Source organism: Salvelinus fontinalis, chromosome 7, assembly GCF_029448725.1.
Source record: "Salvelinus fontinalis isolate EN_2023a chromosome 7, ASM2944872v1, whole genome shotgun sequence".
NCBI lineage: Eukaryota > Metazoa > Chordata > Actinopteri > Salmoniformes > Salmonidae > Salvelinus > Salvelinus fontinalis.
Window position 1 is genome coordinate 63,205,791 of NC_074671.1, and position 18,660 is coordinate 63,224,450.

The 18,660-nt window shown below is 39.9% G+C and overlaps 1 long non-coding RNA gene across 1 annotated transcript; it reads right to left on the bottom strand.

Annotated features, from left to right (window-relative positions):
* Positions 1-79: 79 nt before the first annotated feature.
* LOC129859999 (uncharacterized) lies at positions 80-12,409 on the bottom strand. The gene is made up of 3 exons (XR_008760287.1): positions 12,256-12,409; positions 8,116-8,369; positions 80-5,962 (listed from the first exon to the last, which is right to left on the bottom strand). It is a non-coding gene; the product is annotated as an uncharacterized LOC129859999 (long non-coding RNA).
* Positions 12,410-18,660: the final 6,251 nt, after the last annotated feature.

The window sequence follows — 18,660 nt, forward strand, 5'->3', positions numbered from 1 at the left end:
GTATAAGTCTCTCCTTTTGATTACAATAATTCCACCACAATATCTAAACGTCATTGCCAATCAGGTGCATCCCTTCATGGTGGCAGTGTATCCATCTGCAAATTATTTTTTTCAGCAGGATTATGCCACAAGGCTTGTCCAGGAATGGTTCCAAGAACCTTACAGTGAATTCAGCTCACTGAATTCCCTGTAATTGTACATCTGTGGGAGGAGATGGAACAAGCTATTCGGAGTAGATCCACTCCCAGCCAACTTGACACAATTGTAGGAAGCATTGGAGTCAACATGGACCAGCATCCCTGTCGAACGCTCTCAACACCTTGGACAGTCCATGCCCGAAGATTTTAGGCTGACATTCTAGATGATTCTGTGTATCGTAAGTTCAAATAAAGTTCACATAATAATAATTTGACAATTTGATGAAATTATTGACTATTTGGTAATGATAGTCATGACACTTTTTTAAACTGGTGCATTAAATATTTTGAAAGACTTTTGGAAGTATAATACATAGAAGAATGTCAAAAGTCTGGGTGTGAGAAGGCTTTAGAAAATGAAAATAAAACATTTTAAAAGCTGAAAAAAGAGTGAGGTTATTTAGTATCTACTTAATGGATGTGAAATAAACAAATCTAAATTAAAGTCTTCAAGACTATTTACATAATCAACTGGGCATTACAACAGTCTGACCCTCTATATAGTCTTGGGTATATATTGAGCTCTAACAAAGGGGCGTGGAAAAGGTCTGTTGAAATTAATTCTGTAATGGTGTAGAGAAAGGTAACACAAGCTTCCTCTGGTTCCATTATCCAATGGTAACTGGGTCATTGAATTGCAGGGGTAATGCTGTTTCTGGGCTTTGATACCTTTATAAAACAAGCACTTTATACTGATTAACATCTATTTGTATGCATTGTAGACATTACTGGTGGCTAATGAATGGGCTTGTCACCATGGTGATGTGTAGAGTGACATGTTTTGAGTAGATAAATAGAAACATATATTCTTTAGAATTCCATGAATTAAACAAAGACATTCAGTAGATCAATAAAGCTGCAGTACTGTATCTGGTCTCAAAGCTGATGAAAAACCATGTCAGTGCTGAGGTCAAATGTAATGCTCATTTACATTTCCTGTTCGTTTCAGCTTCATACAAACAGGAATTATTTAGCTTCAACCCATTTTTAGTATTTAATGATAGAGAAGAGATTGAGCAGCACAAATTCATTCAAGTCTAACTTTATTTTATATTGTCAGATCAATGGAGTAATTCAATGACATTCATAATAAAATACAATTTAATAAACATGTAGTCATTTCATAGCCTGTGCATCAATAGTAAAATTGCGTAGTAAAATATGTATCTACCCAAACTAGTGGTGAAAACTGATCATCACACCATCTCTGATACATGTAGTGTCTACCAGCTCATTCTCACAGAAAACTGAAAACAGCATTTCCTATCCACCCTCCCCCCAGATCATTGTGAGAACTGTAATACAATGACCAAGGGGGATTTCTTCCTTCACCCTCATACCGGAAAGAAAATGTATGTCAGGGGTTGAATTTCCTGTAAAACAACATTTGTGGTATATGTCCTGGCCATGTAGTTATTATTTTGGAAAGTATATTACTCCGAATAGCTCCTGCCACAGACGAACAATTGGATTGAGATCTGGTGACTCGGCAGGCCACTGCAGTAAGCTGAATTCACTGTCATGTTCTTGGAACCATTCCTGGACAAGCCGTGTGGCATAATCCTGCTGAAAAAATCTATGTGCAGATGGATACACTGCTGCCATGAAGGGATGCACCTGGTTGGCAATGATGTTTAGATATCCTGTGGTATTCAAACGTTGCTCCACTTTTATCAAGGGGCCCAATATGTGCCATGAAAACACTCCACACCATCTCCACCAGCCTGTAATGATGACAAACAGCATGGATACATGTACTCATGGTTTCCTCCATACCCTAGTCCTCCCATCAGCATGAAACAGCAGGAACAGGGATTCATCAGACCAGGAAATGTTGTTCAAATTCATTCTCCAGGGTCCAGTCTTTCCATTTCTTAGCCCACTGCAACTGCAGTCTTGTTTTCTGCTGAAAGCTAATGGGGATCCATAATGAATCCATAATAAAAACTACATTAAGGATTATAGTTTTCACCTGGGTTCACCTGGTCAGTCTATGTCATGGAAAGAGCAGGTGTCCTACCAGCTCATTCCCACGGGAAACTGCAGAGGGAAGCAGTACCATCCAGTCAACCATCAGACTCCATTGTGAGACGTCTCACAGAGGATATTCAACCTTTAGGGCAAATCCAAGGTCAACTCAATATCTTTACAGTAGAAGCTAACAAAACACACCAAAACTGACAAGGTGCACAATGATCAGTAAAGAGAGGCTAACATTCTATAACGCTCTCTTTCCTCTGCACAGTTCTCTTACAGTGAGAAACTATAGGATTACAATAGAGTGTTCTACACTTTCTTAATTTGATCCAATTCAACGTTGCCAATTATTTTATGAGATAATGAAGTGGAGTGTCTTATCTCAGCTGGTCTAGGACAACTGATGAGGCTTCTCTCCTTTATGTATACATTGGTGTCTTTAAATGGCCCAATCTGTAGAATCTCTTCTCACAGTCAGAGCAGGGATAAGGCTTCTCTCCTATGTGTGTTGTCATGACTTTGCCCTCTTTGGGTACAGCAAGCCCCATCCCCCTCTCCCTGCCCCCTACAACTAGGCTGCTGTGGTCAGAGAGAGGTCGTAAATTCCTGGAGGAGATTATCTCCTCATGGCCACAGTATAGAGAGGGAGTTTTCATAGAGAACAAAGGAATTTCTTCCACCTCACAGAACTTGAGGTCCGAACAACAAATGTGTTCTGGAGAAGGTATAAAAGATCGGTGAAGAATCCAGCTACGAACTGGTCCGTTTGTTACAACTTGGGGAAGGTCATGGGAGACGGTGCGGCCACATTACCATAACGCTGTTTATATAATAGCCTCAGATATGAGGTTTACATCTAATTGTTGTATAAGATGAATGAGTGAGGATGATACTGTTTGTAAAATTGTGTAATGTGATTTTGGACTGTTTAATGAAGGAAACTCCAATTCCCTTTTGAGTTTAACTAAAGCAGAGGACCGCCCATGAGACCAGTTTGGGTCAGGCATCCTGGGATAGGCCCTTTTCTGCAACTCCCGAATAAAACCCCCACCGTGAGAATTTCTCACCAGACCATGTTTCTCTCAATCACGAGAGGACAAAGGTTGCAGACCAGCTTACCTCGATAACGAGAGGGCCAAGGTTTGAGTAGATGGCTGAATCTTTTAACCATACCACGTGGTTAAACTCTTAAACTATCGATACCGACAGAATAAGAACAGGTCTTTGATATTAATTACTAGTCTGCAGCTAGGAATTCGGTATCATTGAACACAAAGACCGACAACCGCTGAAACATCTATCCATAACGACATGAATGAATGTCCCTCTGAACTATCCATTCTAACCACGACAGAGAGGGCGGACAGACTCTCCAACAGAAACAAACTTTTCAACAGAGATCCCGACAACACACTGAGCGTAAATATGTATATTGATTGCAATTATTCCCGAATGAGTGAGCGTTCATGTGCAAAGGATTAGCATTTCAATTATTATAATTATCAACTGTGTGTTGTCTTATCTCAGTCGACCCCCACTTCCCTTTTGTACAACAAGCCGCGATGCCGGTTTATCCCACTAGGGAAACTCCGTTATCATTTCCTTGTAACTATCTACTGTTTCTTTATGCATTTCTGTGAATTACTTAGTTAGTAAATAAATGATTTTAATCCACCTGAAAGGACGGAACAAATAGTACAACAAATCTTGTGGTTAAATTCAAATATAGTAATTGATAAAAAAACTGTATTTATCGAAGAAATGTTTAAAAAAGGTATAATTTTTGTGAATGATATCATAAATAGGACTGGTGGAGTAATGTCACACATGCAGCTAACACAGACATATGGAAATGTCTGCTCTACCCACAATTACAACCAATTAATTGCAGCATTACCACAAAAATGGAAGAGGCAGGTGGAAGGGGATAAAAGTAAGGAACTTGTATGTCGGCCTTATATTAAAGAACATAAATGGTTAAAGAAAAGTGTGATAAATAAAAACATATACCAATTTCATTTAAGGACCAAAAAACTTACAGCTGTGCCATATAAATTGCAAAATAGTTGGGCAGAGATTTTCTATGTACCCATTCCATGGCACATGGTTTATGAATTGATACGCAAAATAACGCCGGATTCAAAACTTCGAATTTTTCAATTTAAATTATTGTACAAAATTCTTGCAACTAATAGAATGTTATATATATGGGGGATACAATCTTCTCAGCTCTGTAGATTCTGCTGTGAGGAGGCAGAGTCATTAGACCATTTATTTTGGTATTGTCCGCATGTAGCTCGTTTTTGGTCACAGGTCCAGGAATGGTTGAAGAATTGCAACATTTGCGTAGAACTAACGCTACAGATAGCAATACTGGGGGATTTGAAAAGCCATAGTCAATCAATCAATAATATAATAATTATTTTAGCAAAAATGTTTATTTTTAATTTACAATCCGTGGAAGCTATGAGAATAGGAAGATTCAAATCTTTTGTGAAGCATCACAGCACAGTTGAAAAATATATGGCAAATAAAAATCCGAAATGGATGATGTTGGAAGATAGATGGGAAAGGTTGAGTGGAGCTGAAGGGTGGGACTAATAACAAGATAAACAATGTAGGGCATACGGGATCTGTGAAATGTGTATAGGTGCGGAGCTATTGTGAAATAGCACAGTTACAAGTGGAAATCAAACTGGATGGACAACAGAAATAGAGGAAGGACTAAGAACAAACAAGAGAGAACTATTATAAAGTAGACTGTGTCTGTAAAATGTGTATAAGATGTATAAATTGAAGGTAAAAACAGAAATGTTTATCAGTTTACTCCAATTGGGGGATCGGTGGTAGGGTTTGCTGGGAATAATAATAAAGGTATACTCTTTAAAAAAGTATGTATGTCTATGTATATATGTGTATATGTATGCATACGTGAAAGGATATATATATATTTACCCCCAAAAATATGGGGTATTGGAAATGATGCAGACAATTACATTGGAAGCAACATTCTTTCCGCAATATTAAGCTGATCCACCCCCCGAGAAAAAATAAATAAAAAATAAATAAAAAAATGATTTAAGACAATTGATGTATGGATGACTAATAGTGAAGACTGGGTTCGTGCAGATAACCAACAATTTACGACGTTTGGAATGAGACTAACGTGAGGTAAAATAAAGAAGAATTAATTAATCAGAAGACTATTGAGCAGATATGAAAATATCTGAAAAGTTATATTAGGAAAATTCTAACTTTGTAATCTGAATATTTTCCTTGGTGCCCCGACTTCCTAGTTAATTACAGTTACATGATTAATCAGTTTAATCGCGTAATAATAATTACAGAGAGTCATTTAATAAAGATTAATCTTCAGTTTAATGATGCCAAAGACACGACAGTGTTCTCTGAGGACATTTTAGCTCATCTGTTGTTTTAAAACATTTTCCACAGTCAGATCAGTGGTCCTTTATGATTACCTTGGTGTCTTTTTAAGGTGCCCAGTCGAGAAAAACTCTTTCCACAGTCAGAGCAGGAGTAAGGCTTCTCTCCTGTGTGTATCCGTTCATGCACTCTCTGATGAACGATCAGAACCTTTAATGTTGTGAAATTCTTCCCACAGTCAGTACAGGAATACAGATTCTCTCCTGTGTATATTTTTTGGTGTATTTTTAGCTTTGATAGAAATGGGAAAATCTCTTGACAATGTGGGCAGTGATGAGACCTCTTAGCTCTGTGACCTTCCTGCTGTTGCTCTCTGGATGTAGAGAATGTGTCAACATGGTTTCCTGTGTGAACAACATCAGAATAACTAGTCAGTGTGTGTGACATACAGTACCAGTCTAACGTTTACTCATTCAATGGTTTTTCTTAATTTTTACCATTTTCTACATTGTAGAATAAGTGAAGACATCAAAACTATGAAATAACACATGGAATCATGTAGTAACCAAAAAAAGTGTTAAACAAATCAAAATATATTTTAGATTCTTCAAAGTAGCCACCCTTTGCCTTGGTGACAGCTTTTCACACTTGGCATTCTCTCAACCAGCTTCACCTGGAAGGCTTTTCCAACAGTCTTGAAGGAGCTCCCACATATGCTGAGCACGTGTTGGCTGCTTTTCCTTCACTCTGCGGTCCAACTCATCCCAAACCATCTCAATTGGGTTGAGGTCGGGGGATTGTGCCAGGTCATCTGATGCAGAACTCCATCACTCTCATTCTAAGTCAAATAGCCCTTACACAGCCTGGATGGGTGTTTTGGGTCATTGTCCTGTTGAAAAACAAATGAGTCCCACTAAGCCCATACCAGATGGGATGGCATATCACTGCAGACTAATGTGGTAACCATGCTGGTTAAGTGTGCGTTGAATTCTAAATAAATCACTGAGTGTTACCAGCAAAGCACCCCACCATCACACCTCCATGCTTCACAGTGGGAACCACACATGCAGAGATCATCCATTCACTTACTCTGCGTCTCATAAAGACAAAGCGGTTGGAACCAAAAATCGCAAATTTGGACTAATCACACCAAATTACAGATTTCCCCCGGTCTAATGTCCATTGCTTGTGTTTTTTGGTCCAAGCAAGTCTCTTCTTATTGGTGTCCTTTAGTAGTGGTTTATTTGCATCAATTCGACCATGAAGGCCTGATTCACGCAGTCTCCTCTGAACAGTTGATGTTGATGTGTATGTTACTTGAACTCTGAAGCATTTATTTGGGATGAAATTTCTAAGGCTGGTAACTCTAATGAACTTCTCCTCTGCAGCAGAAGTAACTCTTGATCTTCCTTTCCTGTGGCAGTCCTCGTGAGAGCCAGTTTCATCATAGCGCTTGATGGTTTTTGCAACTGCGCTTGAAGAAACTTTCAAAGTTCTATAAAATGTTCCGCATTGATTGACCTTCATGTCTTAAAGTAATGGAGTGTCATTTCTCTTTGTTTATTTGAGCTGTTCTTGCCATATGGCCTTGCTATTTTACCAAATAGGGCTATCTTTGGTATACCACCTTGCCACAACACAACTGATTGGCTAAAACGCACTAAGGATAGAAATTCCACAAATTAACTTTTAACAAGGCACACCTGTTAATTGAAATGCATTCCAGGTGATATCCTCATGAAGAAGGTTGAGAGAATGCCAAGAATGTGCAAAGCTGTTACCAAGGCAAAGGGTGGCTACTTTGAAGATTATCACTTTTTTGTTTACTACATGATTACACGTGTTACTTAAAGTTTGTTTTCACTTATATTACAATGTAGAAAATAGTAAAAATAAAGAAAACCCTGGAATAAGTAGGTGTCAAAATCTTTGACTGGTACTGTCCATGTCAATCAAATTTATTTTATAAACGCTTTTTACATCAGCAGTTGTCAGAAAGTGCTTTACAGAAACACAGCCTAAAACCCCAAAGAGCAACCTATGCAGATGTGGAAGCACAGTGGCCTAGAAAGCAGGAACCTTGGAAGAAACGCAGAGAGGAACCAGGCCCAAAGGGGTGGCCAGTCCTCTTCTGGCTGTACCGGGTAACATATGTATTCATATCAGTAGGCTGTACAATACAGGGGAATAAAACTATTCTAAAAAGGGGAAAAAGTCATAAATAAGCCATATCATCCTCCACTCACTATCACCAGGGTTAGTAACTACACAGACTCATTTCATAGAACTACATCACTGGCAGTTTGTCTACTTCACTTCTTTAGTCTAAAGCACTTTCTCTCTGAACTCTCTCATACTCTCTGAACACTCCAGATAGCTCAGTGAATAAAACAAATGCTGGCAATACTGGTGTCAAACCACGCAAGTCTCAGTACCATGAAATAAGATCTACCTTCTCATTGAAACAGTTCATCATGAAACAGTTCTACTGCAACTTTTCATACACAGTGGGAAGTTAGAACAACAACAAAATTAGATATATAGAACCTGCTCTTACCATGAGAAACAAATTTCCCAATCTTCTCCTCCACTTCTTCATCTTTAATGATGACATTCAGCTCCAGTGTTTGACTGCAGTCTTCCAGCTTCACTGATGCCATCTCTGGACCCTGCAGTGCAAACTGGGCCCCACTGTCACAATCAGGACCCAGTGAATGAATGTAGGTTTGGACATAGTCTGGAATGAGAGAGGTCGGCTAGGTTTGTCCTCACTAAGAGATGTTACCGGCCTCAGACTTAATTCTAGTCGTCCTGTAGTAACATTGAGAAACAGACACAAAAAGTTATTGTCTTGACATTTCTGGCACGTTCTAATTCAGTGCTTGACTTGGACTGAAATAGGTGCCGGTACTGTTTATATTTAGGTGCAGGAGCTCCACAATACTGTTGAACTAATATTCTATAAGAGGAACATGAGCTCAAACAGTAGAAATTTGAGGTGCCGGTACTCAGCTCCGGAGAGTTCCTGTCCAAGTCTAGCACTGATCTCATTTCAAAAGATCTGGTAGCTAAGCATTGACAACAAAACATGACTTAATTCAAATTAGACAAAGTACCTGCTTTAAATTCGTCTACACAACGTAAGTGCACTTAAACTATAGTAGACTCCACAAATTCATATAAATGTCGAAATGATTCAAACATTTAGTACAAGGTTGCAGTATGTTGTAGGCAGCACTATGTACTATTTTCCTGAATAACCTTGTATTCACTGTATTATTCCTATCAAAAACCAATAGTAGCTCCGTTCACACCATTGTAACATTTATAAAGATAGAAACAACTGAATGTGTCTGAATATTACAACACATGATAATCATTACATTCAGCTTCAAAACTGTAGTGCGACCATGAAATTGTCTCTCTGCACCCGCACTGAAGCCCGTTGGAGCCTGACAGTGGACAGCGCCATTTTACCAGCTCGTGAATTTTACACAAAACCAATAACATGCTAAACGAACTCTGAAATCTCAAATAAATGTATTCTTTATTAAATGACCTTGAGGAAATGATGTACATCCATTCAGACAAACCCAAAGCTTCTAGCTATGTGACTTGTAAAATAGTTGATCACAATCACTCGGTTTGACTCAAAAATAAAACATCAAACCTTTACCAAACGTGATAATACCTTAACGGATGTTACCTAGCATGGTATGACATGTTCCTTCGATATTAGGAAGTTTAAACCTGCTATTACATACCTGTAGTAATAAATAGAAACCGACACAAAAGGTTATCTTCTTAACATAACAGTTCTGACGTTTCTTTATTCTGAAGAATGTTGTGTGCCTGCCCTGAACTTCCTGTTCCCCCACTACCACAGTGCAGCCACAGATAGAACAAAGAGACAGATATTTCACAGGATGTATAGATGTGAGGCATCCGCTTAGCGTTTCCACTGAGAGGAAGCCCACTGGCCGGCAGAGGGAGAAGATGGAACTAGATGGATATTGGCCGACATTCTGTAAAATGTTTTATTCTGTGAAACACCTGATCTTAAGGGTCCAAGCAAAATACCAGCCTTAGTAAAGTTTAACATTTATTTTGAGGCCAAATTCTCAAAAACAACGTTGGAGTCCTTAAATTTACCATGGACTTTTAACTCCTGCTCCATTTTCTGTAGTTGGGCTTTTAGTTTCTCTATACTGTCACACCCTTGTTCTGCCATCCCATCCATGAACTCCTGTCTGGAGAACTCGCACTGTGTTGCAGCCCGGAACTTCTAGGCAATGAAGAGCACACTAATACTGGCCGGGTCCAGGCCCAGGTCGTCACAGGTAGAGAAAGGTAGAGAAATTCAGGTAGATAAATTCACATTAAATTATCTGGCAACAGCTCTGGTGTAAATTCCTGCAGTCAGCTTGCCAATTGCATGCTCCCTCAAAACTTCAGACATCTGTGGCATTGTGTTGTGGATGGATTATCTTGGCAAAGGACAAATGCTCACTAACAGGGATGTAAACAAATGTGTGCACAAAATTTGACAGAAATAAGTTTGTGTATCGGTAACATTTCTGGGATCTTTTATTTCACCTCATTAAACACGGGACCAATATTTTACATGTTGCGTTTGTTTGTGCAGTGTAAACAGTATTGTTATTTTTTTAAATCATTTTTAAAATTAACTATCAATAACGAAATGTATATTAAACTAAATCAGCCTGCTTTCTGTTCTAATCAAATCAAAATCAAATTTATTTATATAGCCCTTCGTACATCAGCTGATATCTCAAAGTGCTGTACAGAAACCCAGCCTAAAACCCCAAACAGCAAGCTATGCAGTTGTAGAAGCACGGTGGCTAGGAAAAACTCCCTAGAAAGGCCAAAAGCTAAAAAGAAACCTAGAGAGGAACCAGGCTATGAGGGGTGGCCAGTCCTTTTCTGGCTGTGCCGGGTGGAGATTATAACAGAACATGGCCAAGATGTTCAAATGTTCATAAATGACCAGCATGGTCAAATAATAATAGTCACAGTAGTTGTCGAGGGTGCAGCGAGTCAGCACCTCAGGAGTAAATGTCAGTTGGCTTTTCTGGTTCCCACACAGGCTCAGAAGGATCCTGTAAGAGCGGAACATTTTCTGGCGACAGTAGTCCTTGTAGTCTTGGAGGCCCAAAAACTTGGTTTGTTGGGGGTGGTTTGCTGCAGGAAGGACTGGTGCACTTCACAAAATAAATGGCATCATGAGGATGGAAAATTATGTGGATATATTGAAGCAACATCTCAAGACATCAGTCAGGAAGTTAAAGCTTGGACGCAAATGGGTCTTCCAAACGGACAATGACCCCAAGCATACTTCCAAAATTGTAGCAAAATGGCTTATGCACAACAAAGACAAGGTATTGGAGTGGCCATCACAAAGCCCTGACCTCAATCCTATAGAAAATGTGTGGGCAGAACTGAAAAAGCATGTGCGAGCAAGGAGGCCTACAAACCTGACTCCATTACACCAGCTCTGTCAGGAGGAATGGTCCAAAATTCACCCAACTTATTGTGGGAAGCTTGTGGAAGGCTACCCAAAACGTTTGACCCAAGTTTAAAAAATTTAAAGGCAACGCTACCAAATACTAATTGAGTGTATGTAAACTTCTGACCCACTGCGAATGTGATGAAAAATAAAAGCTTAAATAAATAATTCTCTCTACTATTATTCTGACATTTCACATTCTTAAAATAAAGTGGTGATCCTACCTGACCTAAGACAGTAGGAGATTAGCTGTACAGTCCTGATACTTTACACCTCAACCTCTTTCACCCTAACAGGGCACTCTGGGAATTCGGGAAAACGACCCCCACCACAGTTGCATAATTTTACATTCACATACTCAACAATAACATATTCCTTCCATTTGCAAACACTTGACATGTGGCCAAACCTTTTACATTTCTTGCATTGCATCGGGTTTTACACAAACTCTGTTATGGGGTATCTTAAATATCCCAGCTTTACATAGGGTGGTAGATACTCTTCATCAAACATCAATAATTGATATGAACTTTGCTCCTTTTTCACAGAGATTTGTATTCTCTAAAGATTGTAATGGTGTTCATATCTGATGAATATTGAAGAAAAATCCTCACTGCCGTTTTCCACACCTAAATGTGAACTACAATTTGGTGCGCACCATTTTACTCAGTATAGTAGGCAGTAAGCTCCCCATGTGTCATCAAAATTACGATTTTGTTAGTGGTTTATATATGCGGGGAGCATAAATTGTACAATTGTAAACTAATAAATAATGGTTCAAGTTAGAACCCATGTATATTAATTAATATACTGCACCAACTACATAAATATACGATCGGGTCCATTGTCTTCTATTTGGACTTTAAAACGCAGACAGCAGGCGCCGCCATTTTACCAGCTCGTGAGATTTCTTTTTATACACAAAACCCATAACATATAAACCGAACTCAGAAATCTCAAATACATCGAATATTTTTTTATTAACTTGACGAAATGGTGTACATTAACTCAAGACAAACCCAAAATCTCAAACTATATGACTTGTAAAATCGTTTTCATCACGACACAAATTGAACATAAAAAACCTGGCAATCGCTTGACGGATTTGTAACCTATCATGGTATGACATGTTCTTTTGATTTTAGATAGTTTAAACGTGCTATTACCTACCTGTGGTAATAATTAGAAACGGAGACAAAAAGCATCGTCTTCACAGCACAGATTCTTAACAATGGTGCGCGGCCATAGAGATAGATAGAGGACTCATCTTTGTATCTGTGTCATTATAGCGTCTGTGACAGAATGCGCAGCGGCATTGACGGGATTCGATTAATCTGGCCTGGGCTCCCGGATAGGTGTGTTTTGCACGGGGTGAAAGTTGATGGCATTCGTTTTATTTTTGGCCAGGTGCCACGTTCAAAGCCCACAACGAAGTCAGCTCCAAACAAAAGTGGTGTAATTAAGCACTTGGAGTAATGAGTAGGATTCAGTGTTTTCAAATGAAAAAGTTATTGATTTTGATAAAAAGCTTTATCTGCCTTCCCAATGAAACCTGGATGAAAAAATTGGAACAAATATTTTATGGAAAGAGATGTTTCTGGATGATGCACCTTGTTGACAAAATGACCGAAAGGCACAGATTACTGTTGCTATTTGAGAAGGGCGCTAATCCCTTGACATATTTGCCTCTTCACCGTTTATATCATGGGCCATAAACCGGTGCCCTGTGGCTCAGCATAATCGAATCCTCCCATTCTCCATTTGAAGTACTACATTTTCTTCTTCACAATTGGCTGGAGATGACTCCAACATAATCAGGAAGGATCAGCCAATGAAATTGGAAGTACCACCCAGTTGACTACATTAAAATGGTGGAAGCCAGCAATGCATTGAGTTATAATAAGAACTAGAAACAGCCTCCAAGATGGCCGACCGTTGTTTTAAATGTAATCTACTCACGGTCAGATTCTCCTATTCAAGGAGGCTGACATCTTGCTAGTTCCATTAGTAAATGCCAGTGGCTGTTTGCCGTTTAAGACAAGGGAGGACAGGTCTTTTTTTAAATGAGCATGACCTTATTTCTATAACAGCATATTGGATGACTATCGTTCATATGCCATTCACCCAGCTCAATGTAACATCGAAAGGTTTAGGCTACTACATGATACTCTAATTTTCCCTATACCCATCAAGTGGTTGCTACAACCTAGTCTATGAATGAAAGTTTACAACGTAGGTGCATAGGTCGCGACAAATTTTAGTAATCAAGGTGACATTGACACATTCTATACCACCTTGTACATCTTTTCCTGCATCTAGCTGATCTAGGGTGTAATCATTAGTCCAACAGTTGCAAACAAGAGTTTCTACTGGACAAATTCCGGTATGTTTATCCCCGTTTTGTTTCGTTTGGTTTGCTTCAATTTAAGGAACGTTTTTCAACAGAATCGGCGAAATGAATACATCCCTGATCACACACAAACACAGTTCACTTTCAAAGCAGCCACATACAAACAGCAGATCCTGGAATATCCATTCACTTCAGTCAGTCTCATCTTCCAATGTCAGGAATCCATCACATTGAATGAGCAGGTCCTGGACGAGAGCGCGTGAGGGATTTCCATAGTTTTTCCTTCTGCGTGCGGAACAAGCTCTTCCATGTAATAGCATGAAAATAAACGTTAATAACTTTAGCTGTGATTTGTGTGTGTGTGTGTGGGGGGGGGGGGGGTCGGTCTTGAAGACAAGTCATCGACAAATTCCTTTGATATGTTTGGCACAAAGGTGATAACGAAACTGTCTTTTTTGGAATTTTTTTAAATTGCCTTCTCTATGGGGAATTGTCACTGAGCTCTTCAGTAAGGCCATTCTACTGCCAATGTTGTCTATGGAGATTGCATGGTTGTGTGCCTCGATTTTATACACCTGTCAGCAACGGGTGTGGTTAAAATAGCCGAATCCACTCATTTGAAGTGGTGTCCACATAGTTTTGGTGATGTAGTGTATAAACAGTAGCCTATAGACCTATATAAATGTTGAAATATGTTTTATTGTCAATCAAGTGAGTTCTGTTTTGCTACTTGTAGGCTATTGTCTGTAATGTGTCTCAATGGACACTGAGTGTACAAATCATTAGAAACACCTTAATACTGAGTTGCACCCCCTTTTGCCCTCAGAACAGCCTCAATTCATCGGGGCATGGACTCTACAAGGTGTCCAAAGTGTTCCACAGGGATGCTGTCCCTTATTGACTCCAATGCTTCCCACACTTGTGTCAATTTCACTGTCATGTTCATGGAACCATTCCTGGACAATCCCAGCTTTGTGGCATGGAGCATTATCCTGCTGAAAAAAATATATTTGTCACATCTGCTCCTGCTACGCCCTCTGGTGTTCATCCGGTGTCTCCTTGACCTGCAGTTCTCCCCCTGTACTCTCGCTCTCTCTCCCTCTCTGATTGTGTGGTTGGAGACAGGTGTGCTGGAGTCAGAGTGGATCCCTACCAGCTGCAACTCGTCCATAAATCAAGACCTCTACATATACCCATTCCTGCCACCTCCACTCTGCCAGATTGTAATCTCTGCTCAGTCAATTATCATTCTAGCCTTTTGTCTATTCTTAAGATCCTGTTGCTCTGCTGTGTCAATTTGTTTTCCTGGCTTACACGATTTTTTTGTCCTCTCCTTGCAGTTACCTCTCATCTCTCCTGTCTCCTGTTCCACATCTCACCACCAGCCACCTTGCTCTGGATATCACTCACCACCATTACCTTGGATTCCCCTGTTCTACTCAGCCAACTCCAACCTCACTCTACACTCCTGGTTTTTGCAATTCATCTGAGCTACCCTGGTTCTGCACTCCCCATTACTCTGTGTTCAATAAACATTTTGAGTCATTCATCACGGTGTCATGACTTTCCTGCTCGGCTCAGGTTACCAATGACCACAACCCTGCAGAGAGATTTCATCCCCACCAGAGGAGAAGGGATCTAAAGGGATAGGAAGATGTGGAGGTTTTATGACCCCTCACGCCCATGGTAAATCTTAGGCAACAGACAAAATTCCTTTGTCCTCTGACTATGGAGAACCAGCCTCAGAACATTAAACATGCAATAAAGGGACTTTGGAACAATGGTTTCCGTCAACTACAATGGTGGTCATGACGATAGATGGAATATGAAAATGTATGTCATTTTGTTTTGTTATTAAAGCTTAATAGATGACGTTATTACGAAAACATTGTAACTTTAAGAGTTTTCCTAGTATATGCTTGATGTTTATACATTGTATGTTGTGTGGAAAATGTCCAAATCAAAGAAAAAGTTTTGGTAAAGATGAAATGTGAAGTTAGTTGTCTAAATTTGTATTTGATTAAAATCTAGACCTTGCCTCGTACCAAGACCCAGACCTTGCCTCTGGGCCTTGGTACGCCCAGAGAATTGCCCTAAAGGCGGTTACGCCCACTTCTGACCCGAGGGTATAAGACATGTGAGTTAAGAATTAACATATCAGACTAAGTGACACGAGCTGCAGCCAAGGCCTAAAAAGTCAACGAACCCAAAACGCAACACAAGGTTGAAGACAAAGACATCTTTTTTCTGCCCATGCTACGGATGAGTAGCTGTGTCTAAGCGGGTGAATTCAAGCCGGACCACCTAGCCTCCACTCTCCATAGAATCGTGGTATCTACACTGTTTCATTCCTATGCTGTGAGCTCTGAGCTACAGAGCTGTCTGTCCTCAGAAGACTCCTTTCCGAGCAAGGGCGAGGAATCAGACCACTAAGCCTAAAGGACACTGACATTGTGAGGACAACCAGAGAGTTGCGCCGGAGAAGTGTGATATTGAGAAGCCTAAACGACCCACGCGGAGCTTCCCATCTAAGACCTCCAATACGTAATTACATCATATTCTGACCCATAAGAGCGGCAGTTCGGGGCAAGGCTAGGGTTAAAATAAGCATAGCTGACAAATGCACCCAAATGTATATTTCTCTCGTGTACTTTCTCTTTTTCTCTCTCTTTTTTAAATCTCCATTTTGGGTAACACGCGCCATAGTGTGTTGGCCCGTTATACTAAGTTCTAAACAATAGCCTAGACTGTGTTTTGTGTATGTGTATCTTTTATCATCATTTTAGCTTTCTAGTAAATAAATAATCAACTAAAATTGGTGTGGTACGAACTCATTGGTGGGACCCGGGTTTGTGCAGATTCCCGGATTATGCGAGGTTCAGAATGAGACTGTAGAGGAAATGGATTAATTAGCGACTGTTGTAGAATCGATATTCTGATATTCTTTGAGTTAATTTGGGAAATAGAAACTCAATAAAACTAATTTTCCCATGGTGCCCCTGTCACGTTCCTGACCTTATTTCCCTTGTTTAGCCTTGTTTAGTTGGTCAGGACATGAGCTGGGTGGGCATTCTATGTTATGTGTTTCTATGTTGGGTTCATTGTATTAGCCTGATATGGTTCTCAATCAGGGGCAGGTGTTTTACGTTTCCTCTGATTGAAAACCATATTAAGGTAGGCTGTTCTCACTGTTTGTTTGTGGGTGATTGTTGCTGTGTCTGTGTTTGTTTCACCACACGGTACCGTTTCGTTCGTTCGGTTGTTTGTTCCTACCTACCTGTTCGTGCGTTCATGTTTTATGTTCTCAAGTTCAGGTCTGTTCACGTCGTTTTGTTATTTTGTATTTTGTCAGTGTTCTGTTTTGTTGGATATCATTAAAATTCGTCATCATGAACATTCACCACGCTGCGCCTTGGTCCTCCTCTCTTCCACCTAAAGACGAGCGTTACAGCCCCAGGTTAATGAGTTAATAATTGCTTGATTCATTTAATCACACATTTAGAAACCTTTAATCATTCGATGAGCAACAGTCGTCCCATAAACTAATACAATGTCACAACCGGCTTCCTCTTCTGAGGCTGCTCTTGGGTTCCCCCCCTTCGCTCCTCGTAACACTATTTGCAGATGGATAAACTGCTGCCATGATGGGATGCACCTGATTGGCAATGATGTTTAGATATCCTGTGGTTTTCAAACGTTGCTCCACTTTTATCAAGGGCCCAATATGTGCCATAAAAACACACTCCACACCATCACCACCAGCCTGTAATGTTGCCACGAGGCATGATGGATGCATGTACTCATGTGGTTTTCAAGATGGCGCCGATATACATGGACGCCCTGTTCCTTGCTGCTAAGCAACTTTGTAGTATTTATTTTTTGGGGGGAGGGGTATTACCTACAGCTGAAAATAACTTTGGTCATTGGATCGGTGGTCACTCACCAGCATTTCAACCTGAAATACAACTTTCCTGAATTGGATCCTTCCCAAGAAACTGTCTGCAGATGAAGAGGTCCCAGTGAAGGTCCAAGAGACTGCAAATGGAGAGGTCCCAGTGACGGTCCAAGAGACTGCCGGCACATCCTTGTATACCATGGGTTGTATGTGTACTTATGTTAACACATGTTGTACACAACAATACAGTTACAATTCACATACAATGTAGGCTACAAACGTATTCCAACTGTAGCAGGCCAATCCTGCTCCTGGAGGTCTGCTGGGTGTGCAGGCTTCTCTTCCCACCCTGCACTAACACACCTGATACAAACGTATCAATCCTCATGACTTGATAATAATGTGTATTATTGTTGGGAAGTCTGCTCACCCAGTAGAGCAGGGAGTGGATCAAGGTTGGCCACCTCTGGTATGGATATTTTAGTTTTTCTAAAAATGATGCTTTAGTAATAATAGCCTACTTACTAAGATGTCTAACATTTACAAACAAGTTAGCTTATTTGTACATTGAAATTATATGTTGATTCATTCCATTTTTATTAATTGTTTAAACTGGATTTAAACTTGTTTTAATTGTAACGTAAAAACATTATCCAAGATGAACTAGTGCCAATGTTCATTCATTACAGATCAGAATTCTACAATAAAAAGGTGTGAAGGGGATCTGTCTCTAATTTGTCTGTTTCTGTGTTGCGGTCTCAAATGAACATGACCTTTTTGTCCAGTTTTTGTCCAAGGTAATAATTACCTTGGTGTTCTTGGGCACAGGGACTATGGTGGTCTGCTTGAAACATGTAGGTATTACAGACTCAGTCAGGGACAGGTTGAAAATGTCAGTGAAGACACTTGCCAGTTGGTCAGCACCTGCTCCGAGTGCACGTCCAGGTAATCCGTCTGGCCATGCGGCCTTGTTAATGTTGACCTGTTTTAAGATCTTACTTAACGGGGACTGTCTAATTTGTACAATTTTTTACAATATTGTAAATATTCAGAGATGCTGAGAATGAAGTTGGGTTACTTCTAAGGAACTTTGGCTGACTCCTATGTCATCATCTCCAACATGTGATCTTCCATTCTAGAGCTTTGCTTGGGTGTGGATTGAGGCCTATACATTCATATCAGTTGTGTTCCCCCGTTGTGTTCAACTTTCCTTATTTCTATTGTGGATTGTGTTTATGTACGCCAGTGGAAAGTCTACAAAACTGAAAAAAACAGCCTATGTATTGAATAGATGGAATTGGATTGTGATGATACCGATGAATGAATCATA